Genomic DNA, 9,949 nt, shown 5'->3' on the forward strand with positions numbered 1-9,949 from the left:
CGGCGGGTATTGAACTCCTATATTTAGTATTATAAGTCTTCAAATTTATTGTTCAGCAACAGTGGGCTAGTCATCTAAGAAAAAAATACTATAATGACTTGAAAAAAGAAAATAAGAGAAACATTAGTGCAACAAAATAAAAATACCTGTAAACAACTATAAAATAGTAAAAACAAATCAATATTGATCAACAGCTCGAGAAGTGAACCTAGAAACTGTACTTTTCTTCTTTAAATTTTGGGTATTTTTCAATCTCAGTTTACTAGCCATGCTAACTGACAGACGTAAGGCCCAGTGACAAAATGGTGCCTAACATTATGCTTAGTCTTGGAAGTAAAAATTTCATTTCTCTTAGTAACAAAAGCCCCATGACTTAGTCCAATTGAAAAGAAAAAATAACAAACTTAATCAAAAAATTACTTTCAATTTTTGTAAGTTCCTAAGGATAGGTTATGCACTCTAGAAATTACCAGAATTTTACTAAAAAAGGTTAAACTTCCTAAGCTACATTATTTGACATTATGATATGCATTCTAATAAATTATAGCCTCAGTTTGTAAAATTTAGCATATGGGCCTTTTAACTTAATCAAATGTGTTTAAAAAATTACTTGAAACTTCAGTTTTGATGCATGACTGATTACTAACGCACCCCATTTACAAATACAACTTGATAAAGATGCCATTCATGTTGCAAACAGAGACATCCTTCTTGTGAAACGAGAACGTGTTAGAGTTTTTATTTTCTTAAATAAATTATAATAACAGAAAGATAAGTAGACAGAGAATTCATTAATATTCAAAAACCTAGGCTGACTGACGAATAGAAGTTTGCAGAAGAACTCTCGACGTTCTGAGCGCCAGTAGTCACAAACTAGTTCACTGGTGAGCATATGACAAGGCGTTTATAATGTCGTCGAACAGCCGAACAACTCACAGTTCACAGCTCGCTAGCCCTAATACATAATACTGGTGACGATCATTTACTGCAACAAAGTAAGTTATTGTTTAACCCTCTTCCTCACAAATAATTAAGGCTAAGATTCGAAACTTATTTTTAAAAGTTACGACTTATATAATACAGAAAAAAAGAGCTATATTGAAGTTTTATCATTTTTGTGAGTAATTAATATTTACATTCCGAAACTTAGTAACATCTTACGCGTTATTGAAGGAAGTGATATGTTAAAGTTTTAAACGTTTTTTTACGAGTAAGTAGTGTTGAAATTCCGAAAGTTATTTAATGATGAATAAATATTTTTGGTGTTGAAATTTGAAAACAGGTTGTTTTAGTACATATTTTACATAAGAAATTTTAGATGAACTTATATAATTGTAATCTATAGATGTTTAATAATAACAAATGTATTGAGAAACTGATATCTTACTACCGGAAAATAATTTTAATTTCTTGTTCGTTTGAGTGCAGAACTGCACATTAGGTTATCGTATGCTGTGCCCACTGCAAATAATGAACGTCATATTCTAATGTTATTAAGCCCTCAAGCCTACGTTGGGCTACGAGGACTAAAATACTCTAACATAGCTATTACTGTGGTTTAACTGTAGAGATAATTACATTGCTTCCTTATTCAATTGAAGAAATCATGATAGATCGGGCTATTTTAATAATAGTTATTTGTCTCCATATTTTACCCAAAAGCTTAAACAGGTTTTTAAAGTCGGTCATCGATTCGTTAAAAACATACTAATTCGAAACCTAACACATGAATAGAAAAAAGGAAGAATAAAAACCTGGAGGTCCTATTCGGAAAGGTGGTGCTAAGACAAAGTGTATTACATAGAAAAACTGTAATGAAACTTGACAGTTTGACAGTTAGGTTATTTAAGCATATTTTACTAAATATTTGTTGATTGTGAATTTGCTTTTATAAGTAGTGAAATTTTATAAGCTTATGAGCATAAACTGAGATATCAAATGTTGACCTTTAGCGTATAGACAAGTTATTATTTTAAGTATTGTATAAAATAATTACCGTCATGTGCAGGTTGATATTGTTGACTTCTTTGTTGTTAACGTGTTCACAAGTATGGATAGTGTTTGATATAGTGATCAAAATTAAACTGTAAACCTTTGTAACGAGGCACAAAAACACAGAAATACCTATTTTTTATGCCCATGTATGAGATTTGGGGAAAAAGTAGTTTAAGAAACACACAGTAGAAGCGAATTAATAACATGTGTTTTCACATTTGACTGTTGTAACAGATTCAGTTCTTTGTAGATAAAAAAAACTGAAGAATTATATGTCATTCTTCGAAGACACAACTTGAAACAAAGCCAGGCGGTCTTGTTCACTCATGATAATATCCCAAGTGTTGTCACATATACCTGCAAGGCGGTCTTGTTCTCTCATGATTATCTTCCAAGTGTTGTCACTTATACCTGCAAGGCGGTCTTGTTCTCTCATGATTATCTCCCAAATGTTGTCACATATACCTGGTGAGACTTATGAGAAAATTACCTCGCTTTAATAAGCTTTAACATGTTCTTCTTGAAAAGCCAAGAAGTTGTGTAATTTTGGTGGCTAAAGCACTTATTAATCTGACCCCAACACTTGTCCTCTTTGAAAGTCAGTAGTGCTGAGCAATTAATCAAAATTTTGGTTATTTACACGATTATTTGATGTCTTTATTTCTATTTTATTAGCACATAAAACCTGAGCACCATCTGTGCATTCATTCACAGAGAAACACTCAGAGCCATTGCTCTCGTCAATCTCTTACTTTGTATTTACACGAATTTTATATCTATAAAAAAAAGAAACAACTTCCCAATGTTGCACTCTGCATTGAAAAATAAAAACTGTTAAATGAATACATTACGTTTGTAAACTTTCATTGGTCATCTTGTTTTTGGTTATCTTTATTCCAAACAACACCATTAGGCTAGGTTAATCGATTTCATTGGATAAGAACTGTGAGTGCTTGCACGTCAGACTACTTTGGGCTCTATAATTCTTAGGAAACCTTGAAGCAATGGACGCATAGAGACAATCTCCCCAGTTCGAAATACATCACCCAGGACTAATCGTAAATGGCTTGATAAGTGTTATTATTTGTTAGGAACAACGTGTCAAAACTTTCAAAGGCGCAGCATGGTATCCAATTCAGGTTAGTAAAAAAAATAACAACAAACAAACAAATGTCACTAAGTAGCACAAGGTAAGTGATCATTTGAATATGTACTGTACAGATACACATATATGGATGAAAGCATGTAAACTGTATCATATGTATAATACTTACTCAAATAATTCAATTAGGTAAAATAATAAATTACCATTTTTATTCATTAATAAAATAAATCTAGCGAGGGAGAGTCTGGCATCAGGAACTGTGCGAGAGTTATTATTTATCAATGATAGTTTGATTCACTAAGGACGTAAACATGGCAAAAAGTTAAATTACTCGTGTTCAGTGTCTTTGTACTCCAACAAGTCATAATTTTACATTTATATTGACTTGTTCGTAGTTATATTCCGTTATTGGTTATTTATTATTAAAAACAATAACAACAACAAATTTAATCAAGAAACTTGTTTCTGTGTTTTGTTTCCACATTTTTATTTCTAAAAATGATATAATTCAGATAATCAATAATTGTAGTCTTAATCAGGATTGTTTACAAATAGCGAATTGATAAACGATTTTAATTTCAAAAGTGATAATCGCTTAGCACTAAAAGTCACTGTAAGTCAGCTTTTTTTTTCTGTTTCTTAACGTCTATCAAGGAAGAAAGTTTACGTATCTATTATAATACAGATCACTTGCCTCACATGCTATTGTAATAACAAATTATTCAGTCGGCTGAGGATCTAGTTTATTTAACATCTGTTTTTTGGTTTGTTTTCAAGCTCCTGTATATCTATAAGTTCATATTAATACGCCATAGAAAGCTATATATATATCCAATTGGTTTATATCAGTACAGTAACCAGTATCATAATATATATATTATTTCCTGATAGTATTGTGGCAAGGAATGTATATTTCAGTTTAATGTTACGTCAATGCGGTATTAAGTATTGAAATTATAACAAATTGGCTTACATGTATGCAGTTATCAATGCTGTGATATACGTAAATGAGTTTCAGCTATCCCTTTAGCTTTGTTGACATTTGTCATTAAAATACTCTTGAAACACTATAAATACCGAAATGGTATACTAGCCCTCAAACCAAACATCTCTTAAATAAAGGTAATCCATATATATACCAGAAAATATACATTTCTCGTCCTATGCACCTTCTCTAATGAAGTAAAAAGCAAGCAGTTGTGACAAATAGGTGATAAGAGATGTACACATTGTACAGTATTATATTTACAACATCCGGGTCAATTTTCTCCATCCATACTCTAACAGTAGATGCGTAATATTGTTAAGTTTTCTTTATAATTTCTGTTTGTAAGTATTGTAAAATGTTGCACTGTAAAGAAGAAGTCAAAATACTGCCTTGTCACGCATTTGATGTAACAATATGAACATTAGGCTTTATGTTTGTCACAACAATTTTCATAAAACATGATAAGTGAATAAAAAAAATTCGACGAAAGAGTATCTTAAAGATGGTCAACTTAACTGTGCTTTTCTGCTTTAGTTTTGAATTTATGTTTCTGAGTTTTAAAGATAACTATTTCTTTTTAAAAATGGGTCGAGAGTGGCTTAGTTTTTAACGTGTCGGTCGTTGAATCCTAAGGCCTATGGCTTGCTTTCCCTTATTGCAAAATCTCGCTTCGCATTTGGGGTCGTGGTTGGGTTATGAGGGCAAATCCCATTATTTGATTAGAGTTGAAAATTAGTGCTGTTGACTTGCTGCCTTCCATTAGGAACAGTAAGGGCATATAGTTTGTGTTAATTTTCTATAATATCTGAAATATCCAAACATTAAAAAATGTTGGATATTAATCATTGTTTGAAAACAGATGTTAATTCTATTTAATGACATGTTTACTTTGTAGAATATTCGAGGTTCTTTGAAAATACAATTTTCATAAATGAATATTAGGTACATATTTCTTTAGATATGAAAAAAACTCCAAAAAACCTTGTAACTCACAAATTATATTCAGCTAAACATTTTATTGGGCCCGCGAGAAACATCAGCGCAATTTACCATGAAATGACATGTTCGTTATGGATAAATTGCCATAACGTCGAAGCATGTTGAATATGAGTATAAGATAATTAATTCCGTAATTTATATCCGCTTTCAGGATAATTATAAGGGCGAAACATGTTAAAGGTAAATATAACTTTATATGTGGATTATGTTTGTTGTTATTATACATTATAATGAAAAGTACACTGACATTTTAGAAACTTTAGTTTTCAATATATGGTAACAGCTTTTGTAATCGTTAGTGTACAATATATACACTATACAAATTAGTCACTGTTAATATTATTACGCAGTGCACCATGACAGTGGTTTAAAAGTGCTAGTTTTCTTAAATAGTAACAGATCCATTTTATTAAAGTTCATAAAATAATCTTAACAGCGATTTTTAAACCAGTTATTCGCAGCATAGGCCTATGTGAAAATGATCTGTAATTTCTAATTATTTTCTTTGCAAAGTTCTCTTAACAGTGCCATGTTTCAAAATGTTTTTCTTCGATTGTAATTTTTTACTTACTCCTCTTATGCACACGCCTGTAATGTAATTTTTAATTAAGTATCTGATGTTCACGAACAGTTAACTTCTTTATGCATATAAAATACAGCCATAACTATGATATATAGGCAAATAGGTTATAAGTGAAGATTATGAAATATATTAAGCAGAATATAAAAATACGTTTGAAATATATTGCCATGAAATTTAATATTGAAAGAAACATTATACGGATAGCAAAAATAATTAGTTGGAGAATGTATTGGACACACTAATATATATATAAACATAGGAGCTGAAGCATTTAACAAAATATTATAAGTATTATTTTGCTAAAGGTTTTAGCTCCTGTGTTTCTATATATATATATAGGAGTACTATGCGAAAAAACAAACTAGAAACATATGAAGTTTATAGTTAATATGTATATTCCTTCCCCCTAAAGTCCCCTCGGTGTGTTACGGACTTCCAACGCTAAAATACGGGGTTCGATTCCTCCGCAGTGGACATACAGATAACCCAATGCGGCTTTGCTCTAAAATAAACAAACAAACTTTCCCCGAAAGAGCTATAAATTGAATACTTTAATATGTTTGTCAAGAAGACTATAAGTTAAAGCTTGAGCAAATAATAAAATATGGTTTCTCTTTAGGTATAGGTTGTATTTTAATTTAACGTTAGTTGGGTACTTTAGTTGATACGTAAAGCTTTAAAATATTTATTTGGTGCTAATTGAGAATTACATTTGAGGTTGTGTAAAAGTTTTTCAAAACCATCTTATAAACCTAAATAAGATTCACTAGATGGATTTAAGTGTTTTAAAAATAAATGTACACATAATAGCCAAATGTCTGTATGTCAGTCAGTCAGTCACGTTCTGTATCTTCTGAACGGTTAACCGTACAAAATAAAAGTTACATATCAAAAAGCTTCTTTACGAGAGTACACAGGAAAATTATTAATTTTTTGTATTTTATAACATTATATATCGATATCAGCATCGACCCGTCAGTCTTCGTACGTCGATTTAAATTAAGTTCAATATCTCCCCATGACACTTCCTATAGAAATTACAAGCTTTAAAAAGCGCTCACTTTGGTAGCGGTCTTTTCTTGCATTCAGTAGAATGACAAGGAACGATGGCATTCAGCGGATAAAATCCCCGAGCTACTTAGCAAACCTGAGCGATCTTTTGTGCTGGATGCACCCATTACGTCGAAAACGAAACACTTTTGCTAGTAATGCATTGAAGTTAGTCTTTTTTGCTTCAAAACAAATGCAATGCATTTTTCCGTATTTAAATAGCACATGGAATGACAAAATGACTAGCTACCTTCCCTCTAGTTTTACACTGCTAAATTAGGGACGGCTAGCGCAGATAGCCCTCGTGTAGCTTTGCGTGAAATCCAAAAAACAAACAAAACAAACATTCTCTAGCTGCTTGAGGTATGCGACGGTGGAACTCATACTCTGTTGGCCCCGTTTTCAGGTGGAGATCCTTCTTTATTATGTTGAGTACATTTGCATGAGGCACTTGAATGGTTTTTTTTACATTTACCTTTGATTTTGTAGATTCTCACAAGACGCCGCAATTTGTTAACTAATGCTTGGGTACAACTTGTTGCAGGTCTCTTTCTTGATGGTCCTGGTAATCCAACTTGATCCATATTCATTTGTTTTCTAATGTCATTAAGTATAAGGGATATTCCCATCTTGGAAATTCTAAATCTCCGATCTGAATACATCTTATGTTCTGGGTATATGAATATCTTTCGTCTGAAAAAGCTGTTACTTATCCTGTATAACAGCAATCAATTTTCGGTGGCATCACATTATTTACGAACGCCCAATAATGTTCAAATGTAGCTCTGCTTCATTCCGTTCCACCGCAGCTTAATATCGGTTACGATTGTCACGTGATTTGCATATACAAAATCGTTTTTCTATAACGTACTTAATTCTGTATTATCCAAATAAATAGACAAAATTATGTTTGTTTTCACAATTAAACCTAGAATTACGTTCATATAGCAAACACAAAAATGAGTGTTACGGTTCTACAAAAGTTGTGTATAACAGCCACCTTATGTAGAAAGAATATTGAGAAAAACTTCCAGTAAAACCTATAAAGTTGAAAAATAGCTCACTTTTACAAATTGAAACTACTAGAAAACAATATATATTTATATGCTCTCTCCAGTGTCTCATCTACTAGCCTGACGGCTTATAACGCTAAAAGTTGGTTTTCGATACCTGCAGTGGAAAAAGCACAGGTAATCCTTTGTGTGGTTTTTGTTTGGTAAGAAATAAACAGTAAAATATACTGTCATCCTTCATTCTGAATGAACCAGTAATCGTGATTTCACCTTATAAACACAAAGTTACACAATCTAAAAGTATTTCAGTTGCCATGATTACAAAATATTTCTGTTCTACATTAATACCAATCAGAAAAATGGGTCTACTATATATCTTATTTTGTGAGGCTCAAATAATCCTCAGAACCTTTTTTTCTCTCTCTCAGCGATAAACCATATGTTATGAATAGTTCAGTTTAAGTTCAAATTGTAAATATTCTTTACCAACATTAAGCAAATAGGGAATACACAACATTTTTCTTCGAGTGCTGTCTACGCTAATCATAGTAGCTCTTATGAAATTCATATTTTAATATTTTTGCCAGGTTCTTTATATATATGCATGAAAAATTGTATATTCTAAGTTCTTGTGAGAAATTAAATACACACTAACTGATCCATATTGTGACAGATCTGTTATTATATATTTATTTTAATATCGACGGTTGTTTAGATTAAATTTATATTTAGAAACATACAAACTTATACTGTTAAATATGTATTGTGAAACTCTCCCCTATTCTCCAAAGTTGTAGAAGATTCTCGGGAGCAAGAATCACCAATATTGTGTGAACATAAACGCTCGTGTTAGCGTCAGTATTGTTACATAAAACTGAAATTTCCAACAAACCTCCACACGCCTATAAATATAACCAACGCGACGCGCCAAAAAAGAGTATCTATTATTAGTTTGCAATAGTCAGTGTGTTATAAACTTCGAAAGCTATAACTGTAATTGTTATAGCACTTATCAATTAGAAAACTTCAGATATTTGACCAGGAGCATTTACAAAGTTCGAACATTACAAATCATATAATTTCAGTGGACTCTCATTGGACATTAGTATTTTTACGAAAACATTATATAAATTCATCATGGAAACTCGGCGTGTGTGGCTGGTGAATAATGAAGGACAAAGCTAGCTAGCTTCCCGTTAAGTGAATCATACCTACATCAACCTTTTTTATATAAATCATTGTGTGTAATAACTATTTGTAATATTTGTTATTGTAAATTGTATTGTTGTTTGTATATTAAAACATATTTGTGTTAAAAAAGAAAACTGTGTGTATCAATCTCGTTGGCAAATATCATAAACTGACTATATATCGGCTTTTACTTAACTACTAAATTCAAAGTACAATTTAACCACTAAATTTAAATTTATCAGTTAACTCAATTTCACGCTATTTGAAATTCTAATACATAACATAAGGGCTCGTGTCCAAGATCTGAATCAGAGACAAAATTCGATCTAAATTTAAATTCAAACCACAATTGAATTTATATTTGTCAGTGCCAACAAGATCTGATCATGTCTAATTATCAAGGTTTAATGGAATCACCCTCTCTCGAACAACTAAAAAAATATAACAAAAATGAATTGTTCAAAATTGCCAAAGTTTTAGAACTAAAAGTTAAAAGATCAATGAGAAAAAAATGAACTAAAAAAGTGTATTATCAAAATACTAGTCGATGATGATTTGTTGCCTGAGGAAGCATTAGAGGAATACTCTAGTGTCCCTACTAGCCAATCGGGGTTAAGTGATAGAGATAATTTAGAGATACAGCTAAAACTCAAACAACTCGAGCTCGAACGAGCTCGTATTGAAGCCAAGAAAGAAAAAGAACAAGCTCGAATCGAAGCGAAGAAAGAACATGCTCATATCAAAGCCGGAATAGAGAAAGAACAAGCTCACATCAAAGCTGAGAAATAACTAGCTCGTATTGAAGCTGAAAGAGAAAATAAACATCTCAATTAGAAAATTAGACTCAACTCCGATTTATCAAGGCAAAGTGACAACTTTGAACTAAGTTGATATGTTAAAGTACCACCATTTAATGAAAATGAAGTTGATAAATATTTCCAACATTTTGATAAGGTTGCCCAAACCATGGAATGGCTTACAGAAAAATGGTCATTATTATTACAAAGTGTTTTAACTGGTAAAGC

Source organism: Limulus polyphemus, unplaced genomic scaffold (genome assembly GCF_000517525.1).
Source record: "Limulus polyphemus unplaced genomic scaffold, Limulus_polyphemus-2.1.2 Scaffold1755, whole genome shotgun sequence".
NCBI lineage: Eukaryota > Metazoa > Arthropoda > Merostomata > Xiphosura > Limulidae > Limulus > Limulus polyphemus.